The sequence below is a fragment of the Oncorhynchus masou genome, chromosome 19, assembly GCF_036934945.1.
Source record: "Oncorhynchus masou masou isolate Uvic2021 chromosome 19, UVic_Omas_1.1, whole genome shotgun sequence".
NCBI classification, from domain to species: Eukaryota; Metazoa; Chordata; class Actinopteri; order Salmoniformes; family Salmonidae; genus Oncorhynchus; species Oncorhynchus masou.
This window is the reverse complement of record NC_088230.1, coordinates 579,760-603,186: the sequence shown is the minus strand read 5'-3', so window position 1 is coordinate 603,186 and position 23,427 is coordinate 579,760. Positions and strand designations below refer to the sequence as shown.

At 43.2% G+C, this 23,427-nt stretch overlaps 1 long non-coding RNA gene across 1 annotated transcript in view; it reads left to right on the top strand.

The window, feature by feature from the left end:
* Positions 1-23,219, top strand: part of LOC135505692 (uncharacterized) — a 59,114-nt gene extending 35,895 nt beyond the window's left edge. The window contains exon 3 of the long non-coding RNA XR_010450306.1: positions 22,951-23,219. This is a non-coding gene — a long non-coding RNA (uncharacterized LOC135505692). The remainder of the gene's footprint in view (positions 1-22,950) is intronic.
* Positions 23,220-23,427: the final 208 nt, after the last annotated feature.

Here is a 23,427-nt window from a genome sequence, read left to right as displayed (position 1 = left end):
TTGGATCCTCTGAACAGCATGGTGAGAAAGGAAAACTTGAATTTGATTGGACTTTCATTATGTGTGGAAAATAGTGTATGTACAGTATAATTCATAATTTCACAAAAAACCATGTGGTCCCATGCTCTTCACCACAAGAGGAGTAATGGCCAATAGTCACCTAAAACCTCAACCCCGTTATGTTCAAACCTGTTAGAGGCCCAATGGTAACTTTATCAGTTTGATTTTATACTGTATGTGAGTTTATTTGTACAAGGGATACTTGATCAATGAGAAAAGGTTGGATTTATCTCAAACATGGTTTTAAATAATAGTTGTTACATCCATAAGTGTCTGTAACAAGGTTGACAAACAGTGTAGTACACGTGCAGATAAAATTCTCCTAGTTCATAGGATTTTGATGCCTGATAAAGATATCCTCTATGCAATTGAACGTTGAAAGAAGAGATATTTTCGTAATTTCTTAAAAGTTTGCATGTCCAAAAGTCATGTGGAATGACCCTAATATAGAATGAAAACTAAATCATAACTTTGGGTACAGCGCTTAAACTAGTGCCTAAATATTCACCACATTTATCAGTACAATAAAATGTGAGAAAAGTTCAAGGGGATGAATACATATAGACACTATATGTGATTCCAAAATAGACCTTTGTTGACACTTTTATCAGTGGCTAAGTGTAGTTCTCCATCTGAATCAAAAGCACTGGGGTTTTTCATGTCAAGGTTAATTCAAACGCTCTGTGATGATGCTGATATTCTGAAAACTACAAATGCATTTTTAAACAAATACATTATTTTAAATGCTAAACATTCCTGCCTATGCATTTACATTCTATGCTCTCACCATTCAGTGTGATACTATCACCACTTTGTTTTCCACCACGATGTGAGACGGAAAGACATGCATGGGCCTGACTGTAGGAACAAAATGTGGTTATGGCAGGCTTGACGTGTGTCTTTTCTTCAAGTGTTCCCTCCAACATACATCTCTCTCTTTTTATCTCTCTCCTGGCCCCGATAGGCATATCACATCACTTTCCCCTGATAGCTGTTCAGTCACTCTTCTTTCTCTCTCTTTCTCTCCTCGATAGCATCACAGTCCCTCTCGCTCTTTGTCTCCCTACCTCTCTCTGTCTCTCTCTCCCTCTGTCTCTTCAACCTGGTTAGCGTTTCAGACACACTCAGTATTCATGTCAGCAGAGGAGCTGTCAGCAGCATTTACACACATTACCAGGGTGAAAAGAGGTAGGTTGAGGTACAATGATGTGCAGTGGTTCATGGCAGTTGGTATCAAGATGCTGTCAGAATCGAAAAAGGTGGCCCCTTTGTGAGAGTCCCACGGAGATATGGGCTTAGGCAGGCTGAATTGTCAAGGGATTCAATGAGTCGTTGAGTTAAATGGCAGACCAACTCAGAGGAAATCTAGTGCAATGTTTCCTGTGCAGTCAAAGTTTAAACTTGTCTCTGCTAACTGCAGCGAAGTGTCGTAGATGGAACTGTACTATGATATCCAGTGGCGTGTATTCATGGATGTCAAGGAAATCTAGGCTTCCCCAAAACATTGACCAATATTTTATTTGATTTTTTATAAACAGCACCCGCCTCTCTCTCTCTCTACGTGTAGGCCATCTATCTGGTGCTGCCTGGTCCAAACGAGAATGACATTGTTGCTGCCCGTAGTATTAAAGACAAGGGAAGCCAGTGAGGAGTTGCATCTGGCCTCCCTTGACAAAAAAAGTTAACCAAAAATTTGCCAATAGCTAAACTGAGTGAATGGTCCTGTCACACCCCAAAAAAGTGTCAAGGGAAGATTTGGCTTCCCTCCTATCAAATCCCATTAAGAGAAGACGTCATTGACAGAAAAACTTCTCACCTCGTTGTGTTGTTGTCCTCTGATGGCTAGCTAGCTAAAATTGGCCCTTTCATAAATTAGCCATGGATGAAGATAGGTATTTGGACTTGTGGTTTTACTTAATTCTCTGTAATGGCCAATGATCATATCGGAAATTCTGATCCAACCATTATACATACATCGTTGTGCTCCTGGCCTGAGAGCATAGAAGTTCAGTATGTAGCTAGCAATATGTAGCTAGATGTAGCGGGCTAATGTTAACTAGCTAACGTTGCTCATGAATGGAAGTTAGGCTAGCGAGCAAGCGTTTTAGCCATAGACCGTTTTGTCAACATGAAAGAGAGGGGGTTGGCATTTCTCTGTAGGGTGAGTCAACATGTTTTTCTACTTATACGAACGCGCGCACACACACACACGCACACATAAATCAGAACCATGGACAGCCACATACTTTTTAGGGGGAGCTTGGCTTCCCCAGTGATTTTACATGCTACTGATGATATCCACAGTAATCAAGGTGCTAAATTAACACTTCCTTCTCAAACCAATGACAACTCCTGTGGTTCATATGACATTAATAATTCAGTAAGCCCAGCTGATGTATTAATGACCCCTAGGACCTATTGATGTGGTAATTGATTCTGTCCCAAGTGATTCAGTTTGACTCAGCAGATTGATTCTGTCCCATGTGATTTCATCAGCTTAGTATTGCACGTTGACTCAGTTACAAATTCACGAGGTCTAAGATTATGTTGTGAATTGAATGACTATAGACCTACTGTCTAGGAAATCTAAATCCTGTCCTGATAAAGGCATTAAAGGCCCAGTGCAGTATGTTTACAAATGGTTACATTTTAGTCATTTAGCAGACACCCTTATTCAGAACGCTTTACAGCAGCAAATATGGGTTAAGTGCCTTGCTCAAAGGCACATCAACATTTTTTCACCTAGCGGGCTCAGGGTTTCGAAGCGCAAAACTTTTCAGTTACTAGCCCAATGTGCTTAACCGCTAGGCTACCTGCCGCCCCACTATGAGGAAATTATGATAGTGCCCTTTTAGAGTAAGAGCTGTTTGAAAAGACTGCCTGATATTTTAGCCTGTTTTGGTGGGAAGGCGCTTTGGTCTGCCTGGTGACATCACCAGGTGATAAATTAGTTAGTAGACCAATAAGAAAGAGACCAAACCTCTGCCAATAACAGCTAGTTTTCAGTTTTCCTCTCCCCACTCAGACCACTCCCAGGCAGTCCTAGAAAGATTCTTACTTGATAAATTACTTTTTGTGAAGAAGCATTTTTTACACTTTTGACCATTTTATTTGAAGACAGTCATTTTGTTACCCAGAAATTGTACGATATGGAGATAGAAATGGCTGCATTTTCACAGTATTATTCCAACTTCATAGTGTAGTGTATATAAAACTCAGGAAATCATGTTTCTGGCTGCACTGGGACTTAAAATATATTGTCAAAATGTATATTTCAGCCTAAATAGACATACCCAAAATAAATGATTTATTATGTGAGGGCAATAAACAATACCTAGTCATTGTGATACCGCCAGAGAGATTAAATTCTCCTCTTTCTGCAACAAATTGTCATAAATTGCTGAGGTGTAGTACCCAGTACAAATATGACTCAAATATAAAATATACAAAAATATTTTAAAAAATATGAAAAATCAGATTTTTTCCTTATTCAAAAATAGGGGGGAATAGGGATTGAAATTATTGAAAAGCTTTCTAAATATAGTTACAATCAAATTATAAATGATTCACTCTAATATTTTGACTTTCTTGTAACTATAAAATAAATATGATCATACTTAGTGAGTAAAAAATTGTCACCATTTCATATAACTGACAACAGATATATTTCTGACCAGCGCCCTCTGAGTGATGCAGACGCCATTCAAATGCCTTTTGAACAATGAAAGGGTGGGGGGAGAAAGACATCAAAGGGATTCAGCTATCGTACACACGGTTGAATAATACGCTCATTGTAAATTTGGATATTTAGCACCCCAACAACCACTCATATTTACGCTTGTATGACTTTGTAGTCTCGCTCTGTTGAAAACGCCGATCAGTCTGTGGAGTCAGTCAACAGAAGATCTCTGGTTGTATAAGTCCCTGGTTGTCCACCAGAGATCACCATGTCCTTTGTAGACGTAGCTTCTTGGTCTCGGAGTGTCTGTTTAGAACAGATCTCCAGAGGTTTACCTCGTGGCATTCAGCGGTCCTTGTCCTTCGCACTGTTTGTTTAGAATAGATACCTATAGTGGTGAGAGGAAATTGTTCTTTGTCCCTCATCTTCGGTAAAGATTCCTAGGCTAACAGTGCATAAACAGCTGAACACTGAATGTTCCTGTGTAGTCTTCTTTGATAAAGAGTTTCAGAGGGTATTACCATTTTCTGATATTTTAGTCTTTAAACCATTTTGTAACGTATTCAGCTCGCGTTGCACGTAGACGAGTCTTTAGCTTTAAACCATTTGTGACGTCCAGCTTACCGTCCGTATACTGGTCTAAATGGTTGATTATTCAGGGTACAGCTAAGACCACTGTCCACACCGGCAGCAACCCAGCATGTTTTGGTTGATAGAGATTTTCTTCTTCTCTGTTGAAAGTTTCTAAACATTTCGTACCGTTCAGCTCATGCTGTCGGTCACGCTGGTCTCTAGAGATCACATTCTCTGGTCTAATATGTACATTTTTCAGCATCAGCAAGTCCTTTAATTCACTCGCCTTGGATGGCGGTTCCATCCCATTGCCACAATGTCTGTGCTCACGTGGGCGTGGTTACTGACTTGGCAAAAGTCTATATGGAAAACCATTATCTAATTTAGAAGGCTAAAATCACATTTCATATTCTCACAAGTAGTTTTATATTCAATTATATACATTTTTACAACATTTAGATATAAACCTGACCCCTTGAATGCGTACACTTTCAAAGATACAGTTATTTAGTTTTACCGTCCAACAACAACTGATTTGATGTGATTATTGTTTAAGTCCCACCAACCATTTCCCACATTATTTATGTTAGAAATGTTATTTCAATGTCCAACCTTTTGTTACAGTACTGCAAAATCTCTCTCTGTTGTAACAAGGGATTTTTAATTTACTTTTCCGCAGTGGGAGAGAAAGTTCCTGCAAGGTATTTACAAATGTCATAAAACTGCCCAACTCCCCCAGGAGAAGGGCAGGGGGTCTTGAAACCTTTGATTAGCCGGCGCCTTTGATCTCCATCAAGGAGGGCAGGTCATGACAGAGTGCACAGCAATTGATGTTCCGCCATTCACAGAGCGCTTTTGTGCACAAAAATGGTGGCCGGAAAAATATAGCACTTAAAGTTTGTGTAACGGTTTTCTTGAGGTGAAGGAGAGGCGGACCAAAACGCAGCGTGGTGGTTATTCATGGTACTTTAATAAAGACACTATACATGAATAAACTAACAAAAACAATAAACGTGAGAAAACCTAAACAGCCTATCTGCGGAAAACAAACACAGAGACAGGAATAATCACCCACAAACACACAGTCAAACCCAGGCTACCTAAGTATGATTCTCAATCAGAGACAACTACTGACACCTGCCTCTGATTGAGAACCATACTAGGCCGAAACATAGAAATACCCAAATCATAGAAAAACAAACATAGACTGGCCACCCCAACTCACGCCCTGACCATACTAAATAATGACAAAACAAAGGAAATAAAGGTCAGAATGTGACAGTACCCCTCCCCCCAAAAGGTGCGGACTCTGGCCGCAAAACCTTAACCTATAGGGGAGGGTCTGGGTGGGCGTCTGTCCTCGGTGGCGGCTCTGGCGCAGGACGCGGACCCCACTTCACCATTTCTTAGTCCACCTTCTTGTCCGCTTCCGTGGCCTCCTAACCAACCACGGAGACCCTACTAAATGACCCCACTGGACTGAGGGACAGCTCGGGACAGAGGGGCGGAAGCTCTGGACAGAGGGGCGGAAGCTCTGGGCTGAGGGGCTCTGGCGCCTCTGAGCTGACTGGCGGCACTGGCGGCCCCTGGCTGACTGGCGACACTGGCGGCCCCTGGCTGACTGGCGGCACTGGCGGCCCCTGGCTGACTGGCGACCCCTGGCTGACTGGCGGCACTGGCGGCCCCTGGTTGACTGGCAGCACTGGCGGCCCCTTGCAGACTGGCGGCACTGGCGGTCCCTTGCAGACTGGCGGCACTGGCGGCTCCTTGCAGACTGGCGGCACTGGCGGCTCCTTGCAGACTGGCGGCACTGGCGGCGCTGGGCAGACTGGCGGCACTGGCGGCGCTGGGCAGACGGGTGGCTCAGGCGGCGCTGGGCAGACGGGTGGCTCAGGCGACGCTGGGCAGACGGGTAGCTCAGATGGCGCTGGTCAGACGGGTAGCTCAGAAGGCGCTGGGCAGACTGGCGACTCTGATGGCACTGGGCAGACGGGAAGCTCCGGCAATGCTGGAGAGGAAGCCTCTGGCAGCTCTGGACTGAGTAGCTCTGTCGCCTCTGGAATGAGGGGCTCTAGCGCCTCTGGACTGAGGGGCGGGAGCTCTGGCAGCGCCAAACAGGCGGGAGACTCCGGCAGCGCTGGAGAGGAGGAAGGCTCTAGCAGCGCTGGACTGAGGAGCTCTGGCGCCTCTGGAATGAGGGGCGGGAGCTCTGGCTGCGCTGGAGAGGAGGAATGCTCCAGCAGCACTGGACAGGCGGGAGCGCCTATAGGGATGAGACGGAGAGACAGCCTGGTGCAGGTGGCTGCCACCGGAGGGCTGGTGCGTGGAGGTGGTACCGGATAGACCGGACCGTGCAGGCGCACTGGAGCTCTTGAGCACCGAGCCTGCCCAACCTTACACGGTTGAATGCTCCCGGTCGCCCTGCCAGTGCGGCGAGGTGGAATAGCCTGCACTGGGCAATGCAGGTGAACCGGGGACACCGTGCACAAGGCTGGTGCCATGTAAGCCGGCCCAAGGAGACGCACTGGGGACCAGATGCGTAGAGCCGGCTTCATGGCACTTGGCTCGATGCTCACTCTAGCCTGGCCGATACGCGGAGCTGGTATGTACGGCACCGGGCTATGCACCCGCACTGCGGACACCGTGCGCTCCACCGCATAACACGGTGCCTGCCTGGTCTTTCTCGCCCCCAGGTAAGCACAGGAAGTTGGCGCAGGTCTCCTACCTGGCTTCGCCACACTTCCTGTGTGCCTTCCCCCAAGAAATTTTTGGGGCTGACTCTCAGGCTTCCATCCACGCCGACGTGCTTGTCTCTCCAACTCCATTCTCCTATACCCCTCTTCGCACTGCTCCAGCGAATCCCAGGCGGGCTCCGGCACTCCTCCTGGGTCGACCGCCCACCTGTCTATTTCCTCCCAAGTAGTATAGTCCATACTCTTGCCGTCCAAAACGTCCTCCCATGTCCATTCCTCTTTTCGCTGCTCCTGCTGCTGCTGCCTGTCACCACGCCGCTTGGTCCTGTTGTGGTGGGTGATTCTGTAACGGTTTTCTTGAGGTGAAGGAGAGGCAGACCAAAACGCAGCGTGGTGGTTATTCATGGTACTTTAATAAAGACACTATACATGAATAAACTAACAAAAACAATAAACGTGAGAAAACCTAAACAGCCTATCTGGTGAAAACAAACAATCAACAAACAACAAACAATCACCCACAAACACAGTGAAACCCAGGCTACCTAAGTATGATTCTCAATCAGAGACAAAAAAAAAAAAAAACTAACTACCTCCCCATGACTACCTCTCTCTCTCTCTCTGACTACCTCCCCATGACTACCTCCCCCCCTCTCTCTCTCTCTCTCTCTCTCTTTGACTACCTCCCCATGACTACCTCCCTATCTCTCTCTCTGACTACCCATCTCTATCTCTCTGACTACCTCCCCATGACTACCTCTCTCTCTCTCTCTGACTACCTCCCCATGACTACCTCCCCCCCCCTCTCTCTCTCTCTCTCTCTCTTTGACTACCTCCCCATGACTACCTCTCTCTCTCTCTCTGACTACCTCCCCATGACTACCTCCCCCTCCCTCTCTCTCTCTCTCTCTCTCTCTTTGACTACCTCCCCATGACTACCTCCCTATCTCCCTCTCTCTCTCTGACTACCTCCCCATGACTACCTCCCTCTCTCTCTGTCTCACTACCTCCCTCTCTCTCTCTGACTACCTCCCCATTACTACCTCCCTCTCTCTCACTAATGACACCTGCCTCTGATTGAGAACCATACTAGACCGATACATAGAAATACTCAAATCATAGAAAAACAAACATAGACTGCCCACCCCAACTCACGCCCTGACCATACTAAATAATGACAAAACAAAGGAAATAAAGGTCAGAACGTGACAGTTTGAAAGTAAACTTTTGTCAATTTTCGTCATAGTTGAGCAAGCATTGGTTTCATTTTGAGTAAATTACAAACTTTTTATGAAATGATTTATTTTCAAACACTTATTATTGTTTGTATGTGTGAAATGTCGGAATCAAATCAAATTGTATTGGTCGCATACACATATTTATCAGATTTATTGCGGGTGTAGTGAAATGCTTATGTTCCTAGCTCCAACAGTGCAGTAATATTTAACAATTCATAACAATACACACATCTAAAAGTAAAATTAAGAAATATATAATTATTAGGACGAGCTCTGTCATTGTCTGGAGTGTGTGTATGTGTATATATATATGTACATTACCGTTCAAAAGTTTGGGGTCACTTCAAAATGTCCCTGTTTTTGAAAGAAAAAAATGTTATGCATTAAATAACATAAAATTGATCAGAAATACGGTGTAGACACAGTTAATGTTGTAAATGAATATTGTAGCTGGAAACAGCTGATTTTTAATGGAATATCTAGATATGTGTACAGAGGCCCATTACCAGCAATCATCACTCCTGTGTTAGCTAATCCAAGTTTATCATTTTAAAAGGCTAATTGATTATTAGAAAAACATTTTTGCAATTATGTTAGCACAGCTGAAAACTGTTGTTCTGATTTTAGAAGCAATTAAACTGTCCGTCTTTGGAGTATCTGGAGCATCTGTATTTGTGGATTCGATTACAGGCTCAAAATGGTCATAAACAAAAACCTTTCTTCTGAAACTTATAAGTCTTGTGCTCTGAGAAATGAAGGCTATTCCATGTGAGATATTGCCAAGAAACTGAAGATCTCGTACAACGCTGTGTGCTACTCCCTTCATAGAACAGCGCAAAGTCCTCAACTGGCAGCTTCATTAAATAGTCCCTCAAAACACCAGTCTCAACGTCATCAGTGAAGAGGCGACTCCGGGATGCTGGCCTTCTAGGCAGAGTTCCTCTGTACAGTGGCTGTTCTTTTGCCCATCTTAATCTTATATTTTTATTGGCTTGTCTGAGATATGTATTTTTCTTTGCAACTTTGCCTTGAGGGACAACATCCCAGAGTTGCGTCTTCACTGTTGACGTAGAGACTGGGGTTTATGAAATGTTTAGAAATGTATAAAAAATGAAATATCACATTTACATAAGTATTCAGACCCTTTGGTACGAGACTTGAAATTGAACTCAGGTGCATCCTGTTTCCATTGATCATCCTGAGCCTAATGGTGAACTTGGTGGTTACTATGGTGTTGAAGGCTAAGCTATAGTTAGTGATGAGCATTCTTACATAGGTATTCCTCTTATCCAGATGGGATAGTGTGCAGTGCGATGGTGATTGCATCGTCTGTTGATCTATTGGGGCGGTATGCAAATTGAAGTGGGTCTAGGGTATCAGGTAAGCCGGAGGTCATATGATCCTTAACAAGCCTCTCAAAGCACATTCCTCTGGTGAATTTGGAGAGGAAAACCTGAATCTTCTCTCCTTGATTTACAACAGGGTGTGAGGTGTTAACCCCCACCATTTTCTCCACCCCCCTCTGCGGATGAGAGGTTGAAGTTATTTATAGCAAAGCTGATCTGACCTATTTGGATCCTCACAGGAGGATATTCGCAGTCACCTTGCCGTCGTTAAATGCGGTGGTCCGCACTTTCAGTTTTTCTCGAATGCTGCCATCTATTCATGGTTTTTGGTTTGGGTAGGTTTTAATAGTCACTGTAGGAACAATGTATAAACTTCATGATGAACTCAGTCACTGTGTCAGTGTATATGTCAATGTTATTCTCAGAGGCAAACCCAATCCGTGTGAGGAAAACAATCTTGACACATGGATTCCCGATTGGTCAGACCAGCATTGAATAGACCTTAGCACAGGTACTTCCTGTTTGAGTTTCTGCCTAAAGGAAGAGTGGAGCGGAAGGGAGTCATAATCTGATTTGCCAAAGGGAGGGTGGAGGAGGGCCTTTTAGCCATCACGGAAGGGAGAGTAACAATGGTCAAGAGTTTTTGAAGAGTGAGTACTACAGACAACGTGTTGATTGAATTTCGGTGGAGTTTTCCTCAGATTTGCTTTGTTCAGGTCCCCTGCTGCAATAAATGCGGCCTCAGGATATCTGGTGTCCAGTTCACACAATATCCAGTGTAGTTCCTCATCGCGGTATCGGCTTGAGGGGGAATGTACATGGATTTGATGATAACTGAAGAGAATTCTCTTGGGAGGCAATGCGGTCAGCATTTTATTGTGAACAATAAGGTTGGGTGAAGGTTGGGTGAACAAAACGACTTGAGTTCCTGTACATTATCACAATCACACCATGAGTAGTTAATCATCAAACCTCCGCCTTTCTTCTTCCCAAGCGTTTTTTATTCCTGTCTGCGCAGAGGACCCAGCTGGCTTTATAGATGGGACAGTTTATCCGGAGAGAGCCATGATTCTGTGAAACAGAGTATGTTACAGTCCCTGAGTTGAGACAGAAGTCCACTCTGAATACCTCTTCTCCGTGGGCGGCATCTTGGAGCAGTCTCTGGGATAAATTCAGTTGTCTTGTTGGGAAAGAACAATGGATCCAATTTGGGAAAGTAATATTTCTGTTGGGATTGCTGGTGAGTGACCGCTGTGCTGATATCCAAAAGTTCTTTCTGGCTTTATGTAATAACACGAAAACCTTCTGGGCTAATAATGTAAGAAATAACATATATATACACGTATATATTGCAAAGTTGCTTAGGAGCTAGAAGCAGAGCTGCCATGTCTGTCGGCGCCATCTTGTTGAATTTCTGTAGATTAAAAAAAAAATAACACAAAAACTTCTAAATATGTTATATTAATTTGCATTGTAATTATTTGTGGTTTGAACTGTGTGTGATTCTACGTGAATGGCCTGATTGTGAAAATGAGCTATTTTCTAAAGCCTTATTGAGGCCGGGAGCAATCGCAGAAAGCAATGAAGTATGGGGTAAAGCGATGTATGTGGATAAAATATAAATGCTGCTTCATTCTACCATGCATATACACCCCACAGTCACTTGCAGCTGAGCTGTGAGCAAACAAATTAATTATTTATGAAGGATGAATATTGCATATTGGTCGGAAAATTGTTGTTTCGTCTGCATCATATGCCAACAAGATTAGATTTACATGACAAGATATTTACCTCCACAGAGCAAAGAATTGTAATCAGCCTGCAATATATGCTGTGGGATACTACAGGACTGATCTGAGTTAAAAACACGAAACTATAAAAAATATATATATACAGTGGGATCCAAAATGTTAGACCATTCCTCCATACAGAATCCTGCCAGATCTTTGACATCATTTGCCTGTGCTTATAGACTGCACTCTTTAATTCAAACCACGTGTTTTCAATGGGTTATAAATCCAGAGACTGAGATGGCCTTTGCAAAATGGCCAATGAACCATTTCTTTGTTTTGCTTTTCTTGCTGGAAGATCCACTTGTGGCCACGTTTCAGCCTTACAAGGGCCCCAGGACATGTGGAAGCAAAATAGCCCCATAATATCAAAGATCCTCAACCACAAACCTACTGTAAAATAGGATTTTCTGCTTATGCATTGTAATTTCAACGCCAAACCCCACCACTGGTGTGCATGGCCAAAGACCTCTATTTTCATGTAATCTGACCAAAGCACCGGTTTTAATTCAAGTGCAAATGCCTTTTAGCAAACTACAGATGTCTACATTTGTTGGATGATATGGGAATATAGCTCTTTGGCAATGCAAACTTTTTTGAGCATACAATATAGCTCATTATTTGAATTATTTATTTTATACTGTAATTTTTGCTCATCTTTATCAAGGGTGTTAATAATTCCAGACCCCACTGTACATGTCTACAGGACGGACATATCCACAAGACTGGATGTGAATTTTGTGTGGGGTTTTGTGCACTATGTATATCAATGTAACATGCTGTTATGTTAATTACTTTGTGTTTGTATGTGCCTGACATCACCAATTCCCTCGGGAAAATAAAAGTTCATCTAAAAGTCCAAGTCCAAAGTACTTTAGTACATATGCTGTAATTTATATTCTCGATAGAACACCCTGAAGCCAGTCAACCTAGTGCGCCTTGTGTTTCTTTTATCCTCTGGTTGATAAACGTTGCTTGTCTTGCACCATCACACTCTGTCATGCCCTCATTTTCAACCAGCATCCAATTCTGTTGTGGCTGTCTTTGAAAAGTAATGGACTGGTAAAACATACCCCCCCCCCCCCCACACACACACACACAGAGCTATACACTACCCACTGGCTTTTCTGTTCGGTGCTCTCTTTGCCTCAGTTGAGGGGTAATAATGGGTTTTGCAATATGATACTGACATCAATGCATGAGTCAAGGGAAAGTTTGAGTTAGGCCCAGCGATGACTCCGCAAATACTGTGAACTATATGAAATCTCATAGTTTGTCAGGGATGATTAGAATTCAACGTCATTGATCACGACTTTGAATTCAGGGTTGTAGGTGAAAACAAAGGCTGCCGACGTGGGCCTTTTTAAATATTAATAAAACAGAAATTGTTATTGCTGACACTATTCCCAGGGTGTATGCCCACTTCATGGCTGGCTTATTCACATTTAATAACAGTGAAACAACGTCAGGACTATAGGGACAATCAACCCGTACCTAAAATTCCACTTTCAGGTAATAGATGAAATATGGTACCACACCCACTGGAGTTACTGGCTCAGGTATTTGGATGTTGCAGGTTATCCTACCTTGTGGGTATAGTATTATATATATATACAGTACATGCTAATTAATATGCAATGGAAAACCTCACCTTTCAACAAACAGGAGTGCTTTTGGTCAGTGGGATTAGACAATGCTTTATGGCTGTACTTGATGCAGTGTGTTTTCTAGTTTCACCTCTATCAAACACACAGGCTCAGGGGAGAGACTGACAGCAAGAACCAAAATATATCTAATATATCTAGTGAGGAATAGCCTTAGGGGATGTTCTCTCTGTGGTGTTTAGAGATTATCCGTGGAGCTGTAGGCTGGATGGATGGTGTTTGACAGATATGGATGTGGAAATGTCTTACCTGAAGACTTTGGCTGTTTCTAAACTGTAAACTGACACCTTGTTCAGTTTTTAAAACCCATGCTTCACTCCACTGCAACAACTGTCATAATGTATACTGCAGAGCTCACCAACTCAATGAGACTACTAGTCAAAACTCAGTAGAGTCAGCTGAAGATGTGCACTCATCACTATGGCTGAGGAGTGAAAACCGAAAGAAAGTGTGGTAAAGTGCTGCGAAATAAAATAAACTCATGAGCTATTTTCGTAAAGCCACAGTCAAGTGTGCTTTTGGGAGCAATATCAACACACTCAGTTCTGTTGCCACGTTAAAGATTCATGATGTTTTACAAGGAGCAGACACACAGACAGTACATTACTGACCTTTAGTGCAGAACTGTACTCTAAGTTACTGTATCTCTGTGCACTCATTCTCCTAGTTTAATGGTTAGAAGTTTAGCCAAAATTATTAAACTGGTTATACATATATATTCATAACACATCATACTGCACCACCGTCAAGAGAACTGTGCCCTCTTCACCTCTTCTAAGCGCATGCATGAGATCTACTTGACTGGCTACCCAAACTCCTTGCTCCGGCCAATCGCTATGGCACGACCACAGACGTTCAATGAGTCTAGATCTGAGTGCCTCTCAAACAATTTCTAGAATGCAAACACATTCGCACCATTCTGATTGGTCCCAGAAGCCAATGGGTTGGGCCAGAGCCAGAACAGAACACATGTGGGTAAAGTGCCATTTTGAAAATTCATCATTGGCTTTGGTACTCTGATTGGTTAGAGATGATCCAATCGCTGGAGACTTTGTTTTGTACAAGACCCCTCATTTTGACGTTACCACAACTGATTTCAACGATGGCCCTTGCAATGTAAAGAGTGTCTGCAGGCAGATGAATCCAAGATTTAGAAGTTGTGGAAAAGAAGTTCATGGTGTTTCTTATGAAGAAGCTGTAAAGTGTTGCAACTGTGGTGGAAAGCATAAAGCTACAGGAGGTTGTCAAAGTCCTGGCCATGTACAGGCTGTCAAAAAGGTGGAGGGAACAAAAGGTACTCTTGAGGACTCCATGGAAGGCCTTTAATGCAGGCTGCAGAGTTCTCTTTCCACCAGCAGGATCCAGGGATGTTACGTGTAAAGGCGGACTTTGTGAATTTTATGGCAATGGCAATCAATGGCATGGCTAAAGTGGAGTGGCAGTCCAGGAAGATGGTCATTATTGTGGATGCGTCCGGGGACTAAAGGATTTCTCAGGGAAGGAGTAACATGAAGCACTGTCTCGAGCAGTGATACCTTGTCAGGTCCTAGAGCCTGGGGAGGGAGATATGGAAGATTGAAGAATTGAGGGAGTAAGATATAGATTTTGTGTTTTAGGTTATGTGGATTAGCCCCCCGCCCCATCACCATATGGAGTTTCCTTTTTACCCCCGTACAGTTGGTGGTGGTAATGCACCATAAATATTGGATGCCAACCACCATTAAACTCCATCGAAGAAAACTTCAATTATGGCAGTCTCAGACTGAAGTATGTAGCAAACCTACAGCAGCGGAATAATTCAGTTTGAGTTGTCAGGCATGAAATCTACAAGGCCTAGACTCCATCAGGTCAAGCGTTAATCGGCGACAGCCAACACCTGCATAGCTGATGTTTTGGCTGCGTCGGAGGTGGAACTGCGTTGGCGCTGTCCAATCGGTGAACAGCTGCTCTTGACCATGCTTCCCTTAGAAGTTCAGAATAAGAAAGTGTGGGCTATATAGAAATAATGATGCTCAAATTCAAAATCATGAAATAATGTGGATTTTTATTAGCCAAATCGAAGAGTAGATTATAGCTCACATTTCAGTGTTCAAACTTGTAAACAAGACTGCATGGGCTTTCTTTTAATGAAGCCAATCGCTTCAGGTTTAATGCCAGGAGCTGCTGGTGGATTTGACCGCTTTAACGCAGTTCCACCTCCAAAACAACCGCTATGCCAAAGCAACTGCTATGTGGATGTCAGCTAAAGCAGATCTTATTGAATAGAGCGCCTACTAGTTTTCAGGATCCTTTAGGTTCTCAGTGCTCTGAGTCGTTGTTGAATTTACAGTGTGTTGCAACTCCTTGATTTCATCAGCTACTGAACATTAAATCTGCTCCCTTGCTCATTAGGAAATGAGACATATTTTTTTGCTGAGAGAGACGATGATGCAAATGACTTCTGAAATGAAGCCACCATTGCCATTCCTATTTCTCTTTCCTTTAATTCTAATGTGATACTGTTAGTAAGCTTATTTCCAACCAAAACCTGGATGTTGAGTTGGATGTGCATCAGCTCAAACATAGTAGTGGAAATTTGGGAGAGAGGGAAAGGGAGGGAGGAATGCAAAACCTTGAACATTATACTTTTTTTCAGCATTCGCCAAAAATGTTCTCTGTCATTTAACTTCTTCGATATAGAGGGCGCTCTTTTAATTTTTGGATAAAAACATGTTCCCGTTTTAAACAAGATATTTTGTCACGCAAAGATGCTCGACTATGCATATAATTGACAGCTTTGGAAAGTAAACACTCTGACGTTTCCAAAACTGCAAAGATATTGTCTGTGAGTGCCACAGAACTAATGCTACAGGCGAAACCAAGATGAAATTTCATACAGGAAGTGCCCCAGATTTGGAATGCGCTGTGTTCCAATGTCTCCTTATATGGCTGTGATTGCGCCAGGAATGAGCCTACACTTTCTGTTGTTTCCCCAAGGTGTCTGCAGCATTGTGACGTATTTGTAGGCATATCATTGGAAGATTGACCATAAGAGACTACATTTACCAGGTGTCCGCTTGGTGTCCTCTGTCGAAATTATTGCGCAATCTCCAGCTGCGTGCACTTTTCCATTTGGTTCAGAGGAGAAAGGCAACTGCCACGAATGATTTATCATTGAATAGATATGTGAAAAACACCTTGAGGATTGATTCTAAACAACGTTTGCCATGTTTCTGTCGATATTATGGTTCAAGGTTAATTTGGAAAAAAGTTTGGCGTTGTAATGACTGAATTTTCAGGGTTTTTTCTTAGCCAAACGTGATGAACAAAACGGAGCGATTTCTCCTACACAAATAATATTTTTGGAAAAACTGAACATTTGCTATCTAACTGAGAGTCTCCTCATTGAAAACATCCAAAGTTCTTCAAAGGTAAATTATTTTATTTGAATGCTTTTCTTGTTTTTGTGAAAATGTTGCCTGCTGAATGCTAGGCTAATGCTATGCTAGCTATCAATACCTCTTACACAAATGCTTGTGTAGCGATGGTTGAAAAGCATATTTTGAAAATCTGAGATGACAGTGTTGTTAACAAAAGGCTAAGCTTGTGAGTGAATATATTTCTTTCATTTCATTTGCGATTTTCATGAATAGTTAACGTTGCGTTATGCTAATGAGCTTGAGGCTATGATTACGCTCCGGGATACGGGATTGCTCGACGCTAGAGGTTAATTGCTGGACAGGCATCTAATGTGGCTTGCTTGCATGTACCTAATGGATGCAAGATAAAGACAAACACTCATGGCTGGGTAATGGAGATTCTCCATTGCAGCATTTATCGCAACGTGATGGAGAATCACAGTTCATCTTACATGCCTACGCATCACTTTTGGGGCATTCTCATTCAGCAACTCACCAAAATGAAGACTAAATGGATTTTTAAGTTCCAATTACATTGAATTTACAGAATTTGCATTGCTGGTATCACAGTAACATAAATGTGAAAGAAGCATTAGCACACCTGGCCTGAGCAAAGTTTGGAGGCAACATGTTTCCCAGTGTTTGCATTTCCAAGAAGGTGAAATGTGTTCAATTCTAACGAACCATATAGTTATAGACTTATTATTATGGCATGTTAGTCATTTCACTCTTATCCAGAGAAACTTACAGTTCATGCATTCATCTTAAGATAGCTAAGTGGGACAACATCGAAGTTGAGATATCTGCCAGGCACGCAGAGATGCGTGGCGGCACCTGGGTTTCAGAGGAGGTCATCACATAGCAATGATAGGAGAGACCATGTGAGGTTATGAAGGAGCCGAGTGACTTGGTGTATAGAGAGAATAGTAGAGGGCCTAGAACCGTGCCCTGGGGGACACCAGTAGTGAGAGTACGTGGTGCAGGCACAGATCCTCTCCACGTCAGGCAGGATGCAATTCAAGAGTGTGCATAGCCTGAGACGTCCAGCCCTGAGATAGTGGAGGATGGTTCACGGTGTCAATGGCAGTGTATAGATCTAGGAGGATGAGAACAGCTTTGGCAGTGCGGAGAGCCTCCATGACATAGAGAAGAGCAATATCAGTTGAGTGAAATGTCTTGAAACCTGACTGGTTAGGGTCAAGAAGATTGTTCTGACAGAGATAACAAGAAAGTTTATGGAAAGAGTTTTGGGGAAAAAAGAAAGAAGGTAGACAGGTCTATATGTCAGATGAGTCCAGTGTTGGTTTCTTGAGGAGGGGAGCAACTCTGACCATTTTGAAGTCAGAGGGGACACAGCCAGTGGTCAGGGATGAGTTGATGAGGGAAGTGAGGAATGGGAGGTCTCCAGAGATGGTCTGGAGAAGGGAGGGCTGAGCGGGAAGGTTGCCGGGGAGCCAGACCTCACTAGTAGCAGGATGTCATTTGGAGCGAATGAGAAGAAAGAGGTCAAGGCATAGGGTAGTTCTGTGTGAGTGAGATCAGTGGACTAAATAGGCTGAGTGAATGAGTAGCGGTTGTCGTCATCCTTTTTTCCAAAGTTGTCTGCAGAGAGGGGGAGGGAGGAGGGGGGTGGAAGATTAAGGAAGGAGAAGGTGGAAAAGAGTTTCCTAGGGTTAGAGGCAGAAGCTTGACATTTAAAGTGATGGAAAGTGGATTTAGCAGCAGATACAGAGGATGAGAAGGTAGAGAGGAGGGAGTGAAAGGATGATAGGTCCTCCGAAAGGTTAGTTTTCCTCCATTTTCGCTCAGCTTCCCACAGCCCTGTTCTGTAAGTTCGCAATGAGTCACTCAGACACGGAGCAGGAGGGAAGGGTTGAGCCAGCACGCAGGGATGCTTAGGATGCGGAAAGGGAGGATAATAGGGTCGAAGAGGCAGAATCAGGAGACAGGAGGGAGAAGGATTTAGCAGAAGGGAGAGATGATAGGATAGAAGAAGAGAGAGAGAGAAGATTGTGATGGCACATGATTAGGGTTGGGGGAAAGGGAGACAGAAAAGGAAACAAAGTGGTGATAAGAGGGGGGTTGCAGTAAGATTAGTAGGGGAGCAGCCTCTCGTAAAGATGAGGTCAAGCGGATTGCTTGCCTTGTGAGTCGGAGGAGATTTGGAAAGGGTGAGGTCAAAGTGACAAGGAGGGGAAAGAGAGAGTTGGAAAGAAATTAATTGAACGCAAACGACGGGAGGTTGAAGTTGCCAAGTACGAAGAGCCGTGAGCCATCGTCAGGGAATGAGCTTATCAAGGTGTCAAGCTCATACATTGATGAAGATACACCCATCGTCCTGCCTGACTTGGTCTGACAGGTGTGTGTGTGTGTGTGTGTGTGCCTGTGCTTGCATGCTTGTCTGTGTGTGCGTGTGTGTGTGTCCACATGACAAGGTAGTCCTGAGCCCAGCAAAGCAGAACTGTAGTGAGTGGAGCAGACTGAGGGGTCCTAATTACTGTGTGATGCTTCCCTCAGCCCTGCTGACCCTACTGCTGATCCTAATGGGCCCGGGGGTGCCTAATGGGCCCGGGCATGCCAGGAGGATAGGAAGGGGGGTATAATAAATAGATAATCACATCTGTCTCTCTACCTCTCTTCCTCTCAATACCTCTCTCAACCATTATTTTTCTCTTCCCCTCAATACTTCTCTACCTCACAAACTTCGATGACTCTCTCCACCTCTCTCTCTTTCTACCTCTCCACATCTCCCACACAGGGCTCCCGACTGCCGCAGCGGTCTAGGGCACTGCATCTCAGTATTTGAGACACCCTGGTTCGATTCCAGGCTGTATCACAACTGACCGTGATTTGGAGTTCCATAGGGATGGGCACAATTGGCCTTGTCTGGGTTTGACCGGTGTAGGCCATCATTGTAAATTGATTTGTTCTTAACTGACTTACCTAGTTAAATAAATAAATACAATTATCTCTCTATCTCTCCACAACTGATGAAGGTTTTTGAAGATTGGGTTCTTATAAAGTGCAGAATCATGACTAATGACTAATACACTTTTAGAAAAAAGGGTTAGAAAAGGGTTCTTCGGCTGTCCCCATAGGAGAACAGGTAGAACCCTTTTTGGTTCCAGGTAGAACTATTTTGGTTTCCATGTAGAAGCCTCTGGGGAAATAGTTCTACATTGAATCCAATAGAACCAAAACGGTTCTGTCACACCCTGACCATAGTTTGCTTTGTATGTTTATATGTTTTGTTTGGTCAGGGTGTGATTTGAGTGGGCATTCTATGTTGTGTGTCTGGTTTGTCTGTTTCTGTGTTTGGCCTGATATGGTTCTCAATCAGAGGCAGGTGTTAGTCATTGTCTCTGATTGGGAACCATATTTAGGTAGCCTGTTTGGTGTTGGGTTTTGTGGGTGATTGTTCCTTTTCCTGTCCTTATGTCTGTCGTGTACTAGTTTGCACCAGATTTAGGCTGTTTCAGTTTTCCTGTTACGTTTGTTGTTTTGTATTTGATTCGTGTTTACTTCTGTTTCATTAAACATGGATCGTAATAGCCACGCCACATTTTGGTCTGACTCTCTTTCACCTACAGAAAACCGTGACAGGTTCTACCTGGAACCAAAAAGGTTCGTCAAAGGGTTCTCCTATGGGGACAGCCGGAGAACTCTTTTAGGTTCTCGATAGCATCTTTTTTTTCTAAGAGTCTACTGTAGGAATGTCTCAAGGTAGACTCAGCAATGACTGTGGGGTGACGTCCTGCTTTCAAAAATCAAAACAACAACAAAAGAGTGACTGACTGATTGACTGAAGGACGAACTGACAGAACAACTGAAATGAGTGATTCCTTTGTCTCCTCCTCTCCTCAGGGCCGGCTCTAGCCTGCAATGCCAAATAGTGTCCCACTACCCTGTGTCACAAGGGAATTTCATTTTAAGATATTAGCATCTGTTTCTATATCAACAGTGTGATATTGCGTCGAATTTTGGAGATCATTGCAGCCAAACTTACATTCTTTTTATCCCCACTATGTAAACAAAGTTGATTTCCGCTACAATTTTGCTGCTTAAACTAGTTTTGTTTAGCTAATGTAGGGCAGCCCAGGCCCCGGAGTGACTCTTCTTATCAACTGTATGCAAGGATTTCCTCTTTTGTCTTAGGAATTCAGCATTCTCTGTGTGTATCTTGCCAACCCCCATTGTCACACATCTGAGCAGCAGATGTTCTGTTGTGATTAAATCATGTAGGTCTGATATCTGATTGGAGGTTAACTATACAGTAATGCTTTTGGTCAACAACTCAGATGTTATAAAAGGGTCTTAGACAGTGAGTCTATCTCTCTCTTTTTGTTCCTGAACTGCTGTGGTGAGATTCTTTCTTTCCTTTCTTTAGAATTCCATTCTCAGACATTTCTAGATTGCCTATTATTGTTACTCAACAATAGTCTTGCATATTGCGAAAAAATCTTTATGGAGTGAGATAAACATTTTAATAGGCTAATTGTTTAGTGTTATTATGTGTTGCATGTGAGGTACAGTGCATTTTGGAAAGAATATGTTGACTTTTTCCACATGTTGTTACATTACAGCCTTATTCTAAAATGGATTAAACGTTTTTTTTCTTAGCAATCTACACACAATAGCCCATAATGACAAAGCAAAAACTGTTTTTTTTGTTGTAGCAAATGTATAAAAATAAAAACGGAAATACCTTATTTACAGAACTGTTCAGACCCTTTGCTATAATATTCCAAATTGAGCTCAGGTGCATCCTGTTTCCATTGATCATCCTTGAGATGTTTCTACAATTTGGTTGGAGTCCACCTGTGGTAAATTCAATTGATTGGACATGATTTGAAAAGGCACACCTGTCTATATATGGTCCCACAGTTGAGTGCATGTCAGAGCAAAAACCAAGCCATGGGGTCGAAGGATTTGTTCGTAGAGTTCCGAGACAGGATTGCATCGAGGCACAGATCTGGGGAAGGGTAGCAAAACATGTCTGCAGCATTGAACATCCTCAAAAACACAGTGGCCTCCATCATTCTTAAATGGAAGAATTTCGGAACCACCAAGACTCTTCCTAGAGCTGACCGCCTGACCAAACTGAGCAATCAGGGGAGAAGGACCTTGGTCAGGGACGTGACCAAGAACCTGATGGTAACTCTGACAGAGCTCCAGAGTTCCTCTGTGGAGACGGGAGAACCTTCCAGAAGGACAACCATCTCTGCAGCACTCCACCAATCAGGACTTTATGGTAGAGTGGCCAGGCGGAAGTCACTCCTCAGTAAAAGGAACAGGACAGCCCGCTTGGAGTTTGCCAGAAGGCACCTAAAGGACTCTCAGACCATGAGAAACAAGATTCTCTGGTCTGATGAAACCAAGATTGAACTCTTTTTCAGCGGCAGGGACTGAGAAACTAGTCAGGATCGAGGGAAAGCTGAACGGAGCAAAGTACAGAGAGATCCTTGTTGAAAACCTGCTCCAGAACCCACAGGACCTCAGGCAGGGGTGAAGGTTCACCTTCCAACAGGACAACGACCCCAAGCACACAGCCAAGACAATGCAGGAGTGGCTTTGGTACAAGTCTCGGAATGTGCTTGAGTGGCCCAGTCAGAGCCCGCACTTGAATCTGAGAGACCTGAAAATAGCTATGCAACGACGCTCCCCACCCAACCTGACTGGGCTTGTCATACCCAAGAAGACTCAAGGCTGTAATAGCTGCCAAATGTGCTTCAATATAGTACTGAGTAAAGGGTCTGAATACTTATGTTAATGTTATATCTGTTTTTTATTGTTGGTACATTTTCCAAAATTTCTAAAAAACTGTTTTTGCTTTGTCATTATGGAGTATTGTTCGTAGATTGATCTGGGAAAAAAACAATTTAATCAATTTTAGAACAAGGCTGTAACATAACAAAATGTGGAAAATGTCTAGGGGTCTGAATACTTTCCGAATGCACTGTATATATAATATACTTATATGATAAATATCACTTCACTGAAGATATTTGGAATGTTTTAATTTCAAGTAAACTGTCATATGTGATGCATTTATCTTTGATATATTTTTGACAAAACCACATCTGAAGTTGCTATTGACCAATCCAAACAGACTTTTTTATGATCATTGAAGAGTGATTTTTTGATGTTCCTTCAGTTGTGTGTTATGATCTTACAAAGAAGAAAGGAGCATTCCTATCTAGCTTGGGTGCAGGAAGGTGATACCTAATTACATTTGCATGTATAAAGCAGAAGACAATGCTAAATGCAAAATGTCACTTCTGACGTGGTGCTGCTAGGACCATGAACTGCAGGTCTGCAGAATGTCTACCGTGACTACAGTGCTTGGCCGTCCGGTTTTGAACAATTCTGTCTGATGCCGAATCAGATGTGTTCAAGGGAAGATTACGTACGGCAGTCCCCGAAGTGACTCTCATCAACTGTATGCAATAATTTCCTGTACACTCTGATCTGTTTCACCTGTCCTTGTGCTTGTCTCCACCCCCCTCCAGGTGTCGCCCATCTTCCTCTCTGTTTTTCTCCTCCTCCTGGTTGTGACCCTTGCCTCACCTGACTCTGTGTCCCCCTGCCTGACCGTTCTGCCCCTCCCTGATCGAGCCTGCCTGCCGCTTTGTACTGTGTTGGACTTTGACATGGTTATGAACTCTTACCTGTCCCCGACCTGCCTTTTGCCTACACCTTGGATTATAATAAATATCAGAGCTCAAACCATCTGCCTCCCGTGTCTGCATCTCGGTCTCGCTTTGTGTCGTTATATTTCCTCTGTGTTGTCTTGCCAACCCCTATTGTCACACCTCTGAGAAGCAGAGGTTCTGTTGTGATAGCATCATATAGGACTGATATCTGATTGGAGGTTAACTTTAGAGTAATGCTTTTGGTGAACAACTCAAATTTTTAATCAAAACAACTCCGATGTTATAAAAGATTTTAGAGTTCCTTTCTTTTTTTGTTCTTGAACTACTGTGGTG